Raw genomic sequence first — 18577 nt, 5'->3', positions numbered from 1 at the left:
AGGGTACCTGAATAAATGGATTTAAATCTATGATTAATGGCCGGGCACAGCATCTCACATCTGTAATTCCAGAACTTTGGGAGGTCAAGGTGGGTGGATTGCTTGAACTCAGGAGTGTGAGACCAGCCTGGGCAACATGGTGAAATCCTGTCTCTGCAAAAACACAAAAATTAGACAGGTATGTTGGCACATGCCTATAGTCCAAGCTACTGGGGAGGCTGAGGTGGGAGGATCACCTGAGCTAGGGAAGTTAAGGCTTCTGTAAGCCATGATCACACTACTGTACTCTAGCCTGGGCAACAGAGTGAGACCCTGTCTCAGAAAAAAGTATTAGTATCAGTCTCTCTCTAAAATATATAAAATATTATCCCTTAAATATTATGCACCCGCTATGTTGTCTCATTGTATTAGTATAACGTCATAGATACCTACATAGATATTTTAGCAGATTTATTAACGTATACTTGAGTATAAAATGTACAGTTTGATAAGTTTAACTTATGTTTGCACCTGTGAAACTGTTATTGCATTAATGTAGCTATATTGCTACATAAATTTTTTTTAATCAAAGAATTTTTAAAAAGAGAACAATTTTAAATAAAATCACAATTTAGGCAGTTAACTCCCAAATTGCTTCATTTTCTTTACCCAGTTTACACACTCAGGATAACATAGTTTGGTTAGTAGATGAACTAGAATAAACTTTATAGCAATTCTAAAATGACCAATATTTTTATTTACTTGTTTTTAACCTAATTTCTTAATGTTATTGTATCTCACTGGACATCTTTGCAGCCCAAATTTTTCTAGATTCTGTAATACAGAATGTATTTGACTTTACTTATCCTTGTAGCTAGTATTCACATGTACAATTTCCAAAACAAAACGAGATTATTTACACAACTAGCTCTCATTCTAAAACTATTTATGACTCCAAGGTGTATTTCCTTTTCATTAGTCTGTACCTGAGTTAAACATTTCCAAAGAAAAAAGTGTGTGTCCTGGAAACCCTCTGTGTTGTCAGTCCCAGCTGTTCAGAAGGTGCCCTGGTGTTGTAACCGGCCTGGTCGTCTGACGCCTGCACCCAGAGATAGCAGTTAGATCTTGCCCAGCCAGAGTTGGTCTGTGACGTGCCTGCAGAGTCTTCGTGTCAAAAATGTACATTCTCCTCCTGCATCTCTGTGACCGTATGAAGGAGAGAGCAGATTGCAACTCTTTTAACACATTTCTCAGAGTTCTGAAGTGAGTTCTTTTTCTTGGAACTTGATGCCTGGGTGCCTTGTTTTTCTGAGCTCAGAAAATTCGTCTATTTCTGATCTGTAAAAACTTGCCTTTAGCCCCACATGGATATTGATTTTTTAATATCTTTATTTCTTCTAGCACTTGTTCCTTTAAAGGTATCTATGCTATTTTGTTGCCTAAGGTAAAGGAGATGAAATATTGTTTTCTATAATGTCTTCCCCATCACAGCCTCAATATAAACATTTATGCTTAAAAAGCGTTTCCCATGACACTGCTCCCAAACATCTGTGATGTTCTCAGGAGGTAGATGGGGTCCCATTCTTGTACATCTGTTTTCGACTGTAGGTCTCTTGAAGGTAATTTATTTTTGCATTTTCACTGTGCTGGCAGAGTACTCACATGTGGCCAATGCTTAACAATTTTTTATAAAATTAATCTTTTTTTGGGCCCAGAAGAGGGGTAAAACACAGTGCTGTATTCTGTCAGGCTAGAGGCAGCAATAATCATAAGAAAAATGCAGTTCTGTGTGATTTATTTTTATTTTTTATTTTTATTTTTTGAGATGGAGTCCCACTTTGTCACCCAGGCTGGAGTGCAGTGGCTCCATCTTGGCTCACTGCAACCTCCGCTTCCTGGGTTCAAGCGATTCTCATGCCTCGACCTCCCAAGTAATTAGGATTAGAGACGTGTGCCACCACCCTCAGCTAATTTTTGTGTTTTTTTTTCTAGTAGAAATGGGGTCTGGCCACATTGACCAGGCTCGTCTCAAACTCCTGAGCTCAGTTGATCCGCCCACCTCGGCCTCCCAAAATACTGGGATTACAGGCACCAGCCACTGTGCCTGGCCTCTGTGTGATTTTGAAAATTAATATTGGATTCTAAAATTTATTTGATATACATTTAAGTAGGGATTTTAGAGGTATGCCATTATTGCCCAGATCCTAAGAAAATGAATGTTTAGTGCTATTTCTGCATTGTTAATTGTAGACTTTATTTGGTTGAGAGATGGGCAGTTTACACAGTGCTGTAAACTCAGTGAACATCAACACTTCCACCATCTCGTGGAGGATATCTCAGAATAAAATCTCACTATGACAAAAAAAAAAAGTCAGTTATAGAGAAAATATTTTTAGAAATTTGTCTTATTTTTTGCCTCAGGTTAGCATAAAGTTCTGTGCAGATAAATGGAAGTCCAAAACATGGTTAGAGATTCTTATCATCCTTAAGATTCTGAGAAAGCCTGAAAAATGATGAGAAAAAGAAAAACATCTAGTTATATCTTAGTGATAAAGAATAAATGAATTCTTTTAATTTAATCCTCATTGAAAATTCTTAAAATACATTGATCCATATCTCTACCTCAATAAAGACATTATAATTGAATCTTTGTTCAGAAGTCTAGACTCTAGTTCCTTGAGTCATGGTAGTTCTGTAGTTGTTAATCAAATTCTTGATGAATTTCTAAAACATTATTAATATGGAGTTCAGGAATATGAAAATATAAAAATTATGTTCTCGTATATAAGTTGAAGAAGTAAAATATACAGACAAGATATGTCTAGTGAATAAGGTAGCATTTCAAATACTAGTAAGACTAATTTCCATTGACTGCAAGATGCCAGAAATTATGATATATATTCTTACTTTTTGTGCCACTTAAGGAGAAAAGCAGTTAGTTATATTTGCAATATGTCGTCTATTGTTAAGATACATCCTGATTTGAGAGATACTAAAATAAGAAATGCATGTTAGAATTAGGGACACACTGCATATTTGGTATAATAGAAAGAGTCAATGACACACTGCTTATTTGATATCATAGAATAAATTGTAATCAGTACTTGTTGGCTTTGAGATGCATTGTGACTACATGAGGACTGGTAGGCAGGACATCATCAGGAAGAATGGGGAAGGTCTGAATAAAAATGGAGAAGAGTGGAAGATGAAACATTCCAGGAAGAGCGAGGGAACATAAATAAAAATGTATGATAACTTTAGGTGCAGAAACAGAAATGTATGTTAGAATATATATGTGCTAGATCTAGGACTTATCTCCAAATTTGCTTTTTTGAATAAAATTCTAGTATGTACTTTCTGGATTTCAAATAAATAAAAGAAATCCTAGATTTTAGAATTATCGGAGATCTTAAAATATTCGAGACTAATATGGTATCCTTCAGACATTTTTAGTTTACATTTATACCTAAGACAACCGAGTCCATATGAAGAGACATGAATGAGAGATTTTAAAGCTAGTCAGCAATGAAGGGAAGATGATGCCTCAGGTCTCCTACCTCGGACATCAGTGCCCCTGGTCCAGGACCACGGAGCTGCGGATTCCAGTGAATGGGAATCTCAGTATATCCTTCCATGTAACACATGTAACACAAAGACAGCCAGGAGTGCTCATTTCCAGTAATGCTTATTGGGGTCTTCTGACTCATTTCTCGTTAATCACAGAATTACTGTCCATTTAAACCCTACATTCTAAGAAATGTAATTGATAGATGCCACCAGTTACTAAAAATATTTCTAGTGGAAATTGTTGCTAGAGGCAACAATCATTAAATGAACTGGGCAGTATGAGGCCAGAAATATAACTTATTGAGGAAAACAAAATGGGTAGTTGTGACCTTCATTAAAGTGTAACACATAAAGACTGTGTTAAAAACCCACAGTTGAGTATATGCTAAGTGCTTTTAATAGTACAGGGCAGTTAATACATATCAGTTGTTATCATACCTCCCCAATCTGACAGCAATGACCCTGTAAGCTCTAGAATTTAGAAAAATGTTGCCTGATTAGCCAAGATAAGCCAGGTGTGTGTAGGTATACAAATATATATATATAAAATTTAAAAATATATATATTTGATTTAAGAATATTGTGGAGAATTCTGGATGATGCAGGAAGAGGGCTTTATCATGTTAAAAAATGCTACTGCAACAGAGAAATCAATGGAAAACTGCAAGACTTGCTGTTTTTTTCTGCTTTCATCAGTGTAATTTTAATTGTCATTCATCTGGTTATATAGTTAATATCACTTTCAAAGAACTGTTAGGAAGTTGGTACTAAAGTTCCTGAAATGGCATATTTCTTTAGGAGCCTGAATATGATATAAAACATAAAATACAGAAGGAATATTTATCATTAAAATTCTGTTCAAGCCAAGTATTCAAAACAGCTGCATTAATTTAATTCCATTGGGTGATTGGGAGAGGTTTATGATATCTAAAAGAGTTATTGAGAATGAGCAATACAAACACAATTTAAACATTTAAGTGATTCTATGATAATGTATATTCTGGATATGTGCACATTTGAACACTCACCCTACCCACTGTTATCATCTTTCCCAAAATTCTTTGGGCTATTTTTAAAACGAAGAGCTATAAATATTAAGAATAAATATTCTTAGCACATCACTTAATCACTGTAGTTGCTGCCTGTATTTGATCATGGTTTAGCTGAGCTTTGGTGAATTCATTTCAGATTAGGTATGCTTGCCAGAGACAAGAACCTGGTAAGGATATTACATCTGGGTTACACTGAAACACAGAAAATCCATTCAAATATCCAGGAGATAAAGCACAAAAACATAATTTATGTGTATGTGCGATAAAGACTGTGTTAAAAACCCACAGTTCTTACCTTCACAGAGTTTTAATAAGCCTTACATAGATATTTACTTATATAATTCATAACAATTATTCATAATAATAATTATAGTTCTATTTGCTGAATTTTCACCATGGTCAGGAGCTGTGTTGACACATCATTGAACTGTTAAAACAGCTCTGTTTAGTAGCCATATTCATTTACATTTTACAGTTGAAGAAATTAAGTACAGGGAAGTACAGTGGTTTGAGTGAGGTCACACAACGACGTGTCACAGACTCAACTTTGACGTTGGCCTCTATGTTGTACTATGGCAGGAAAACGTGTTAAGCATTCCCAAAGAGACGTGAGCAAAATGTTGCAGTAAGAGGAAGCCCAGATATTCTACCTGTGGGAGTGAGGATGGCAGATGGGTGGGTCAAAGAAAACTTTACAGAGAATATAACATTCGAAACTGTGCTTGAAAGATTGCTAGGAATTCACCAAAGAAAGACCAAAAAAAATGTCTCTCTGAAGCTGGAGGTCTGAGAGGGATGTTTGAGGAACAATGAGGACTCCCCATGTGTATAAATAATAGAGGGGGCCTTGGTGACAATGAGGTTAGATGATGTTAAACTGATGCTATACTGCGAAGGGCCCTGTAGACCCTGCCAAGGTGTTGAGTTTTATCCTGCGTGCAAAGAGAGTGTATTTATCCTGTGGTTATTGGGATGATTACCTTGGCATCTTGTAGACGGATGACCCACATTAGTGACACAGGAGATGGTGGAAGGAGAACCTCATTCAAGAGTAACTTCTAATGCAGAATTAATAAATGTTGGTGACCAAGTAGATGTGAAGATTGAGGAAGAGAGAGTGAAGAATATCATAAAGGCACATCATGATGTTTATTATGTAGGCATGACAGATTAGACCGTAAATATACATAATCCTCGTAGGTTTACTTCTGAGATTCCAGCCAAGTAATGGAGATAGGTTTGTCCTTGGATCAATCAGTTTTCTCCTGTAAAGAATGACAGATGACAGGATATCTCTTACCATATAACTAGGATCATTTCCTTCTGATAGCTAGAGTTACATTTCTAAACCTGAATGTCAATTTTAAGTCTAACCCAGGGCAATTTGAATGACTAAGAAGGCATTACAATTTAGACCATTTTAATAATTTGGTTTTATTAATAAGCAGCCATTTGCTATGACTAATTTTTACCTTATTGTATGGAAACAGTGGCCAAATATACAGTTTTGCACTGAAATCTGACTTCATTCTGATGGCCCCTGGAGTTCTCTGAAACGGGGTGACTGTGCATCACTCTGTGGCTCACTCAGCCTGCTCTCTGCAGTTTAGCCTGCCTGTTCCCACACCCACCCTCTAGTCAGGGTCTCTCCAGCAAAAATAGTGTTGTTGTTCTCCTCAGCTCCTAAACTGGGGTAGCTGTTGGGACAACAGAAGCTTTATTTGACATGAGCAAAAGAGATAAGATCAAAGTCCTAACAAACATAGAGTAAGAAGTAGCCTCCCCTTTGAAACCTTGGCTGACTACGCTCCAACCTTCTGTTTATAAAGCCTTCAGCATATCACAAAGGAGACAAGGGGACAGAGACACTGAATGAGATGTTCAAGTTTCTCCATATTTGGAGTTCAGAAGAAGCCAGTTATATATCTTAAAATCCCTTTTCTCCCCACCATTCTTTGAGAGGTTCCCTAAATCACACCTTGTTGAAACCAGACTGAAATGTTCCTTTTGCTTTATGAGAACATGCTCAACTGAATTTTTAAGGTATAATGAATAACTTTGAAGTTAATAATTTAAGGTGTGTACTTTAGAAGGGAGGAATAATCAGAAACCTACATAGGTTTAAGTGTTTGTAGATCTGCCATTCTATTTTGAGGTCTAATAACAAAAATTTAAAAATATTTATTTCTTATTAATAGTCCCCTCAGATTAATTCTTAGAACTGATCTAATCCTTTTGCTAGATTTTGTGTCCAGAACTTTTTCTTTCTTACTTTTTATTTATTTTATTTCATTTTTATTTATTTTTCTTACTTTTTAAGGGAAAATATAGTAATAAGTAAATATATTATTGTATAGAAGAGTTTCTTGAAACATGGAATCATTCATAAAATATTTCTATTGCTTTAGGTTTAATAAAACGTATATAGAGTTCAAGGATTCAATTTGGGCCGTATAACTAGGATCTGTATGATTGATTTTTTTATTGACAAATGGTGACTTCGGAGGGCCCAGGTTTAGCATGTAGAAAGTAGATCTAATTGTAGTACACATTAAAACCTTTATTTATGCATTCCTCATTTTACTGAAAAAAACAGATACGTTGAAATTTATATAATTCACCCTGAATTTATTTAATTCAAGATGTTCTGATTATTTATATTTTAAAAAGCTTTGCCAAAGCTACCAGGAAGTTTGGATTCTTGGGCTTCAGTATCTCTGCTCTAAAATGCTTTTGGGGACCTTATCTGAATGGTCGGAGTTCTAAGAAGTTTTTCAATTTTCCAATAGTGATTTTGAAAGAGCACAACACACACAAATAATGAATTGCACATGAAAATCATAAAACCACAGGAGAGAAAGAACACTCCAGAACCTGTTAGCCTGGTATCCCAGGAGATAAAATTTTTCCCAGGAGCATAACTCATCTTTGTAAAGATTTTGTGCCTCTTCTCTTTAGCTTCTCAAATAAGTCCTTGGCAGATAAATGGTTAAAAATCCTTGTCTAGGCTTTCCACTGTTTGAATGCTAATCAACCTTACTTTTGCCACTAGATTAGTACCCAGTTAACCAACAAGTACTATATTAGTCTCTAGGGCGACCCAAGGTTATTTTTATATGTAGGAAGATCATAAGTCATAGCCACAAAAGCAATGCCTCCTTTCTGGTGTGTGTCCTGCTACATCATCTATTACCTCCAAGATTTTGGGATTTCTTTGGATTTTACACATTCAAGTCAGTGAGATTGTTTCCATAAACCATGAACTCCAAGTGCTGACTTACCACCCACTGCCTGGGTTAATCTGGTCCCCTCACAATGCCATAGACACTGTCACATTCACCATGAATTAGGAAAGCTAAAAATGTTTAGGAAAAAAATAGGTTCGTGGTAATATTTTATTCCTGCAATGTATTATTATCAGTTGATCTGTTTAAATATGAAATTAGGCAGGTATAGTTAACTATTGAATAACTATATGTATGTATGTGTGTGTGTATATATATGTATGTGTGTGTGTATATATATATTTAATTTACTTTCATTCGTCACAGGAATAGCATTCTTTGAACACCACTTTGCAAGATGTTGCTAAAAGAAGAAATCAAGAATTACAATGTCATCATAATCACTATCTTCAACAAGTCTTCTAGATACATAAGAGGTCTGTGGACTAGTTTTACTTGTAATCTTCTTTGCTGTGGATAGCTGCCTTCACAGCTTTACAAGAAATGGGGTCGGTTGAAAGCAAGAGTTCAACTCTAGGGTACAACTTCCCTAAAGAAATTAATAAATTTTATTGAGCCCTTGCCATGTACAAGGTTCTGGGAATGAGACAAAGATAAAAATAAGATAATTTTGATCTTCACTCACCAAAATGCGTGAAGGAGTTCATAGACTCAATTAGCTTGTGTATGCAACTTATATAAATTAACTAGGTGAACTGTATCACGCTGTTATCCTGTCATACTCTGAGAGAGGAGCAATAAGTTGTAATGGTAGGAAGGCTTCACAAAAGAAGCAACTTTGTTGGAGGTCTTAAAGACTACATAGCATTTGTGTGATGTTTGTCTTCCCCCTCAGCAGAAAAACAGGGGAAAGCAGGGGCTGAAACAAGGAGATGTGACAATGCTTGATTTGTTCAGAGGCTGGTGAGCCATCCCAGGTGGTCAGAGTGAAGAGTGCTTGAGGGACGTGGTGCGAAGGAAAGCTAGGAGGGTAAACTGTGGACAAAATGTGACTGGCTTTAGATGCCATGTGAAGGGATTTAGACTTTTTTCTACACACAGTGGTATGCAAAGTAGAGTGGGCAAGGAGATGCATTGTGTGCTGGAAAAAAGCATTAGGGTCTCCTTTATAATTTATTTTTTGTATGTTTCTTTTTAAATGTCTATTTTAAATGTGCTTTCTCAATTTACCTATTAGTGGAACATTACGCGGATATCATGTGGCAATTAATATGCATATATTGGGGATCCATGTTCCACCTTTTCCGGGCTGGAGAGTACAGTCAAAAGCTTGGGGACCACCGCAAAAGATAAGAAATTTCAGTTTAGGAGTCTTATACAACATGGTGACTATCATTAATAACAACCACTGCAAAAGATAAGAAATTTCAGTTTAGGAGTCTATTATACAACATGGTGACTATCGTTAATAACAATGTATTATATACCTGAAACTTACTAAGAGTAGATTTCAAACATTCTCACCACAGAAACTGATAAGTACGTTAAGTAATAGGTATGTTAATTAGCTTGATTTGGCCGTTCTGCAATATATGCATATATATAGTGCACCATAAATATATATAAAAATTATATATTTGTCAATTTAAAAATTAATGAAAGTACCCTGAAACATGAAGCCTAGGACCATTATTGTAAGGGCCTACCTCTTGTCCAGTCTTGAGAATGGAAGTAGATCATCTTCTGAATGGATGATGCTTACTAGATCTGGCCTTCCAGATCTATCACCTCAGAGGTGATATAATTTAGCTCAATTTTTCTACAGATGAACTAGAGTCCGAAGAAGCTAAATGATTAACCAGAGCTTTCCTAGTGTGTTGGTGGAAGAACCTGGTCTGGAGAATCCATCTGTATTTCTATGGGAAGCCCACATGTTTTGTTTTGTTTTGTTTTGTTTTTAAACCAATGATGTTCCTGCCTTTTAACAAGATTCTACCAGCAAATTGAACGTAAATCCCGTGTTATGGCACTGATGAGTAAAACACAAATAACGTTAGCTGAAACATGATGGAAAGAAGACACATGAAAGTTTACACTAATGCTAGGAAGTATTTTAGGAAAAAAATAAAATTTTAGAAATAGTATTTAAAGTGAAAGCTTGTTATCTGGAAAACTGTCATCTGGTGTAACTTCTTACTCTCCAACCCACCTGATAAAACAATGTTCCTGTGCCATGATAAGAGGAGAGGATCTGGGTGGGAGGATGATCTGACTCTCAGGACCCTTCACAAACCTCACTCCTTTGATTTGAATTTGAAATTTTTACAAAACAATATTTTGTTGTTTGGAAATTTCCCTCCTTTATCCTTTCAAAATTAATTTTTAGTAAGAAATCACACCCAGACATCAGCCTTGAGGTTGGAAACCTTAAAAGCTTTTTATTTCCATTGATTTCTATTTCATTGCAAATGGGTGGGTTTTTTGGTTTGTTTTTTAATGATTTCCTTAACTATTTCAGGGAAGTCAAGTGATGTTTTAAATCTGAGGCTGCAAACTGGCAGTCCATGGATAGAATTTGACTTACAGGTTGTTTTTGTCCATTTACCCCATATTATTTCTTTTAGAATTAAAAAATTCTGAAATCTAATTTTTAATTTTGAAAATTCGAAATAAGAACATTTATATATGCTTTACCTAGACTCACCAATTTTTACACATTTTGTCACATTTGCTTTGTCATTCTCTCTGTCTCTCCAGGTACACACACACACACATACACACACACACACAGTTCTTTAAAACTATTTGACAGTAGATTGAATACATTATTGCCCCTTACTTCTTAATATTTCAGTCTTTACATATTTCCAAGAACAATTATAATTCATAACTTCAATACAATACTTACATTTAGAGAATTTAACATTGATACATTTATCTTATCTATTTTCCATATTCTACTTTCATCCCCTAGATCAAATAATATTCCTTAAAGCAATTTCCACCAATACATAATCTAGTCCAAGAACATATTTTGTATTTAGTTGTCATGACTGTTTAGTTTCTTCAATCCGAACTATACCCTCAGCCTTATTTTGGTTTTTGTTTGTTTGTTTGCGATATCGATGACATATCTGAAGCATGCAGGCCAGTTATTTTATAGAATGTCATTTAGTTTGGCTTTTTCAAATATTTCCTCATAATCAGAACTAGGTTATGCATTCTTGGCTGGAATACTCTATAACAGATGTTGTGTCTTTCTCAGAGAACTGTATCTGGCAGCAGAAGATGCCCATCTGCCTTTCCTTGGTGGTGTTAATTTTGATCACTTGGTGAAGGTTTTGCCTATTTTCTCCACTGTATTGTTACTATTTTCCTCTGTCATTATTAAATAATTAGCGAGAGATGCTTTGAGACTGTAGACATCCTGCTTCTTGTTCAATGCCTTTCCCCGCCTTGATTTGGCATCCACCAATGATTTCTTGCCTAAATCATTTTTCTGATGATGGATGTAAATGGATTATTTTCTAAGTTCATTACTCTGTCTCTGTATTAATCAGCACCATACTGTAAGAAAGAAATTAACTTTCTTTCTTCTTTCTTTCCACCTTTCTTTCCTTCCTCCCTCTCACCCTCCTCCCTCCCTTACTCTCTCCTTTCCTTCCTTTCTTTCCTCCTTCTTTCCTTTGTCCCTCCCTCCTTTCCTCACTGTCCCTCTCTTTCTTTCTTATCAATATGAACTTATGGATTAATTTTTATTCAAAGGTTTGTTTTTAAAATTTTCCTTTTTTTCCCATTTAAAAAATTATCATAAAATACATAAAACATAAAATTTACCATCTTGACCACTTACTTATAAGTATACAGTTCAGTTCAGGATAGTGTTGAACTCCTGGATTCAAGTGGTTCTCCTACCTCAGCCCCCAAAGCTCTGGGATTACAGGTGCAAGCATATTGTTTTTCAGAAGGACTGCACCACTTTACATTCCCATCAACAATGCACAAGCATTCCATTTTCTCTACATTCTTGCCAACACTTGTTATTTTCTTTTTTTAACTGTAGCCATTCTAATGGATATAATGTGGTATCCTATTGTAGTTCTGATTTGCAGTTCCCTAGTGATTAGTGATGCTGAGCGTGTTTTCATGTGCTTATTGGCCATTTGTACATTTCTATGGAGAAATGTCTGTTCAAGCCCTTTGCTTATTTTTGAATTGGGATGTTTATTTTTTCTTGTTGAGTTTTGGAGTTCTCCCTATATTCTGAATATTAATCCCATATCAAATATGTAATTTGAATTTTTTCCCATTGTGGATTGCTTTTTTACTCTGTTGATATTGTCTTTTGATGCACAATTTTTAAAATTTTCATAAAGTCCAACTTGTCTAATTTTTCTTTGTTGCATATGCTATTCATGTCATAGAAACTATTGCCAAATCCAATCTTGTGACGATTTCCCCCTATGTTTTCATCTAAGAGTGTTATAGTTTTAGGTCTTACATTTCTGTATTTGATCCATTTTGAATTAGTTTTTGTATGTGATGTCAGTTAAGGGTGCAACTTCATTCTTTTGCATGTGAATGCCCAGTTTTCCCAGCACCATTTATGAAAAGACTGTCCTTTCCCCATTGAATGTCTTGGCACCCTTGTGAAAAATCATTTGATCATATATAGGAGTGTTTATTTCTGGGTTCTATATTTTGTTCCATCTATGTATCTCTCTTTATGCTAGTATCACACTATTTTGATTACTGTAGACTTGTAATATGTTTCAAAATCAGGAAGTATGAGTCCTCTCACTTTTTTCTTCTTTTTCAATATTGTTTTGGCTATTCAAGGTCTCTTGTGATTCCATATGAATTTTAGGCTACATTTTTCTGTTTCTGCAGAAACATCATTGATATTTTGATAGGGATTGCACTGAATCTGTCTATTGCTTTGGTAGTATTGACATCTTAATGAGATTAAGTCTTCTAACCCATGAAGGTGGGATGTATTTCCATTTATTTACGAACTTCTTAATTTCTTTCAGTAACAATTTGTAGTTCTCATTTACAATGCTTTTCCTTGTTTTATCCCTCTTTTAAGTTGCTCAATTTAACAATAACATTAACGATAATTTCTATTACTGTACATATACCATTATAGAAAACAAATTTTCTAAGAGATTAAGATTTGTTTGCAGTTCTTATTTTCATAGACTGATAATTTATCATTGAAATCTTCATATGTACTATTTTCTTAATGTTTGTTCTTTATGATTTTATCTCTCTTGTTACTATTGTAGCCTGTTATTCATCTGGCCTCTAAAGGCATTTGAGTTTTATCAACCACTGAAAAAAATTTAAACTATTTTATAAAAGAAGCCAATATGTTTTTTGTGTGTTAATAAATCATCCATAATGTAACTCTCACCCACATATAGATATTTTAACATTTTTATTTTTATATATATGTTCCCTTTTTAAACAAGCAGAATCCTCTTATAGTTAATTCGATTTTATCTAAGGCATGCAGTTTGCTACCTGGTGCTGCCCCCAAGTAAAGAATCTTTACTTGTAATTTGAGAATTTTTTTCCACAAGGGCAATAATAAATACATATTGCATATGTGTAATATAATAACTAATATAATAAACTTTACATAAAATGCCTTTTTTTCTTTTTCTTTTTTTCTTTTTTCTTTTTCTTTTTGAGATGGAGTTTTGCTCTAGTTGCCCAAGCTAGAGTGCAATGGTGTGATCTTGGCTCACTGCAACCTCTGTCTCCCAGGTTCAAGCAATTCTCCTCCCTCAGCCTCCTGAGTAGCTGGGATTACAGGAATGCACCACTACACCTGGCTAAATTTAGAGGTGGGGTTTCTCCATGTTGGTCAGGCTGGTCTCGAACTCCTGACCTCAGGTGATCCTCCCACCTCGGCCTCCCAAGTGCTGGGATTACAGGCATGAGCCACCGTGACTGGCCCTACATAAAATGTCTTAATATTGCTTGTTTGGCATTTACAAATCCAATGGTCTTTAAGAAAGAAGATTGCATCAGAATTGTCCGCCTGTCCTACTTTTAAGAAATTTAAGGAGTGAGCAAAAGTCAGCCCTAGAATACAAAATGTAATTATAATAAGTAGCTTTTAAATGCCATATTAATAAGCAAGGATATAATTATCACAGGTAGTTATCTAACCACCTGTTAATTTAAAAAACCTGTAGTATAGTGTTTTCTAACATCAATCAATTATCCAATTCTCTGACACCAACTGGGTGTCTACAAATTCAATTCAATGCTGATACTATCTACCTGGATTTAGTGTCAGACACAAGTTAAAGGACTCAGTCTCACAAGGTTGCCCGTCCTTCAAACAGCAGTTGCAAGTCTTGGGCCATATGTACTTCTGACCAACTGGCTCTAAATCAGGGGTTCCCACAACTCCCTCCTCAGGTTTGATGCTTCATTAGAATGGCTGACAGACCTCAGGAAAGGATACAACTGAAGAACAGCAAAATGAAAAAAATTCATAGAACAAGGTATGGGGGTAGGGTGTAGTGTTTCCGTGTACTTTCCTGGTTCACGAACCAGGAAGCTTCCTGAATCTTCATTTCCAAGGATTTTAAAAGCTCTAAGGACAAAAACCAAATACGTTTCTCTTTATCCTGTATGTAGATATTTCAGATATAAACTAAGGCTTTCCTTTGGATTTTCATTCGTAAAAGTGGAGAGAAAAAGCAATGTTGGAGACAAAAATGAGTGAATAAGTTGAGAGGAAAAAACTCCAAGGAGGAAGGAGGTAGAGATAAAAGAGGAAAAAAGCAAAGTAGAGAAGAGCATTTGTGTGCTATAGACAACTGTTTTGACTTCTTACAACATCCCACAGATTTTCAGAGAAATAATTTGAGGTTGGAATTAGTATGAACTGAATATTAATTATGATAAAAGTTCTGGTCATTTGTAACTATTTCTCTTTTAATGATAATGATGTCAATGATGAGGATGATGATAAGTCATACCATTAAATGATATTGTTTTTCAAAGTTTGCTTATTACTTAGATAGGTATCAGACTTACCATAAACTTTGATGATTGAGTATTTTCATGAACACATAGTTCAATTTCTTAACTGTTGAAGTCACCAGTAGCATTGAAATGCCACAAGAAAACATGACCAAATAGATATCCTTGAGATTTAATGACTCAGGAAACACTTTAATACAAGTCAATTATTACAGGATGGTAAAACTATTATAATTATTTACTAACCAATTGTACAGTGGTTCAATTATCTTTTCTATCAGATATACATAGCCACCAGAGTCTCAAAGTTACTAGGTTCCATAAACAAACATGGCAAATGTGCTTTGTGTTGGCTTGTCAAGTATTTAGTTTAATAAAGAAACATCAATTTAAAATGCCTAAAATAGCTCCCAAAAATAAATTCAGGAATACAGGAATAATGAAAATGGGACTTCTCATCTGCAAAAATCTGATTAATTGCTTCTCAGCCACAGTCTCTAATGGACAAGTGAATAAGGAGCAGCATATCTTGGGACGAATATCATTGGGAAAAGTTCTGTGATTATCATAGTTTTAGCAGTAAATTTTATTCTTATTGGCTTTCTAAATAATTGTGTTCATCTACTTCATTGCCATACAATATGTATTTAACAATTTTACATATATATAAAACAATTAATTGAATAAACCTTAATCATATTAAATTTGTGTTCAGAGAAGTAGGAGAATTGATGAGAAGGGTCTGAGAGATAATACCCACCTCCTTTCCTCAAATAAACAAAGTAATTATAATAACAACAATAGCTGCTACCATGCATTGAGTGGCTTTCAGGTGTCAGGCACTGCATATCTCTTACATAAACCTTTTCTTTTTGTCTTAGTCCATTTTTTTGCTGCTACAACAGAACAACTGAGACTGGATAATTGATAATGCACAGAGATTTATTGGTTCTCAGGGCTGGGAAGTCCAAGATTGAGGGGCTGGCATCTAGCAAGGACCTTCCTGCTGCATCATCACATGGTAGAAAGGCAAAGAGAGGGAAAGAAAGAGTAAGAGATAGAACTTGAAGCCTCAAGCCTTTTTAGAGTTAGCATTAATCTTTTCATGAGGATGGAGTCCTCTTGATTTAACACCTTCCATTAGGGTGGCATTGGGGATTAAGTTTCAAAAACACATTTCCCAACCCTGTGGCATTGGGGATTACATTTCAAAAACATGCCTTTTTGGGGGACACATTCAAATCATAGCACCTCTTCTTCCCCAAACTTGTGATGTAGATAGAACTGTAGCATCTGTTTGCTGATATAATTTTACACTTTTTATTTCCATTCTGTTCTATAGAACTACAAAGGAATCTATCTAATTCTCAGCATTTACAAACTCAGTGATCTTTAAGAAAGTCTCTCAAGTACATCATTTAATTTTGAAGACTTACTTCTTCACACCAGATCATCTACATTTTCTGTCATCATCTACATGTTTCTCTGTCTTTTTAATATTAAAGTTTGCCAAACATCCTTGTAGATATGTCTCCCTGAAATGTACATACCAATTCAGTGGTCCTCTAGCATGTACATAATTCAGTGTGAGAAAAAAAAATTATTTCCTTGTTCTGGACTCTAAAATTTTATGTGTGTAGCTCAGTTCATTAATTATTGGCCCAGCCTCATCACATTACTCATATAAGTTTTGATGGCAACTACAAAATCAAATTGCTTTTCACATAAGAACTACTTAGCCATAAGCTTTTATCCTGAACTTGGGATTATTGATGGGAAGGATTTTTGTCTTTATATATTTACATTTTTATGCTTGGTTATATATTTATGTATTATTTTTATGTTATTTCATTAAAGTATAACATTTACATACATTTATATATTATATAGCCATATTGTATAAATTATAGAAATACATTTTGTATTTTGTGTATGTCTGTTTATGTGTTTATATTTGATAAATATTTAGTTTATTACATTTTATCTTGTTAGATCTATCATAACTTTAAAGTCATTTTTAACATGTTTTTCCTCTGCCTTCATGTTATCAAAATGACCACTTATTCAATAAGTTTGTCAGTTTGCCAAACATAGTATTTCTGTCCTCATTTAAGTCACTCACCAAAAAATTTTTACACACACATATGCACACACACACAGAGACTTGGATAGAACAGTATGCACATTTTCGTGCAACAGATCTCTAAAAGCTCTTCCCACACCCATTCTGCATAACTGAAACTTTACATCTACTTATCAGCTCCCTACCTTTTCTTGTTCCTAGAAACCACCATTTGTTATTGCTATGAGTTTGACTAGACATAGAATTAGTGTTTGCTTATTGATGACATTTTGACAACATAATTTATTAAATTCAGCCTCCTGAGAGATCCTCTTATACTAGAAAGAAAATTATAAGTTTTTTACAAGATAATCTCTAGGATTCAAGTTCTAAGCAATAAACTCATGAAATTAACTGGAAGATTAAAAGAGACCTTCAAAATAGGTTCCACTTACCCTCCTAAAAATTTTGGTCTGAAGTTTGAAATTTACTTGATATTTAGACTGTAGCATTTGGAAAAATATGTAATCCCCAGTGCTCAATGAAAGGAAATTCAAGGCAAGTTCAGGTCATGTCAGTAGGCAAAACCTGAATGTAAAACCTCCATGGAAAACTAACAAGAGAGCCAACTGATGTTGTTGGCAGTAATAAGTGTTTGTAACTTCTTAGACCTACTACCTGGGCTTTTCTTCCTCAGATTGTAGCTTTCTTCTTTATCATACACTGACTTTTGGTTTCTATTTACCTGCATAAGCAATTTTGTTGGCAGGAGTGATTTAATTCTTTTTCTGACTAGATCTCCTCAATAGGAACAGCTCTAAGTAATTGTATATTACAACAAAAATGAATCAACCATTATTTTGACTTTTTTCTTTTGGTTGTTCACAGATGAACTCTGCTGGCATAGAGTTCTCTTCTACTGATTTTCAAAGGTGAAAAACTGTGTTCCCTCTTCTGAAGGAAGGAAGAGCAGAGGAGAAGCATCTAGATATATTTATTTTCAGATCAACTGAAGTGAGAGCTGCTGATCCACTTGCACTAATTAAAATCAATAGCCCAAACAATGAACTACCGGGATCATCTGGAAACGGGAGACACTTGCCAAATGTAATATTGTATTGACATGCAGGGAGAAGCCTACGTTTATCCTAAACAAATAGAGGGAAGAAAACAGCCTTGAATTTAGTAAAACCTGGCAAACTTTTTTTCCATAAAATTGATTCTACATCTTTACTTTTGACTGGAAGTAGAAATAATCAATCTAATTTTTATTCTAATTAGCTCTCCTTAATTTTATTTTATTCTAATTAGTTCTAACTAGGTTGAAACAAAGGATAAATAAACATCTTTTTTTATCTCAAGGCATCCTAGTGTGAGTTTCTCTGCATCTCTTAGGAACACATATAGAGTTCATTTTATTTTGAAAATAAATTTCAGGGTGGTTAAACCATTTATTGTACCTCACACAATACATCAATTATTAAGCTAAGAATTTACCTTTTTATTTACACAGTTTGTGAACCGCACAGTCACTCTAAGCTCCTCTAAAAATTATAGCATATTTCTAAGAGAAGCTTTTAGCCGAACTGGGTCATCCAATGAGACTTGGCTACTGTTACCTTTAGTTACTCATGCAGCTGTGGCACATTCCAATTTTTTTCAGATTATCTTAAAATATTGAAATCGTAAAGTCTGCAAACAGATATAAAAACTTTTATCATTGTCTT

The 18577-nt window shown here is 34.8% G+C and overlaps 1 long non-coding RNA gene across 1 annotated transcript; it reads left to right on the top strand.

Annotated features, from left to right (window-relative positions):
* Window positions 1-1160: 1160 nt before the first annotated feature.
* Window positions 1161-18177, top strand: LOC104671776. The gene is made up of 3 exons (XR_749319.2): window positions 1161-1242; window positions 8150-8259; window positions 17739-18177. It is a non-coding gene; the product is annotated as an uncharacterized LOC104671776 (long non-coding RNA).
* The last annotated feature ends 400 nt before the right edge of the window (window positions 18178-18577 follow it).

The sequence above is a fragment of the Rhinopithecus roxellana genome, chromosome 9, assembly GCF_007565055.1.
Source record: "Rhinopithecus roxellana isolate Shanxi Qingling chromosome 9, ASM756505v1, whole genome shotgun sequence".
Lineage (NCBI taxonomy): Eukaryota > Metazoa > Chordata > Mammalia > Primates > Cercopithecidae > Rhinopithecus > Rhinopithecus roxellana.
Note: the sequence above shows the minus strand (reverse complement) of the source record. Positions and strands in the feature narration are given on the sequence as shown.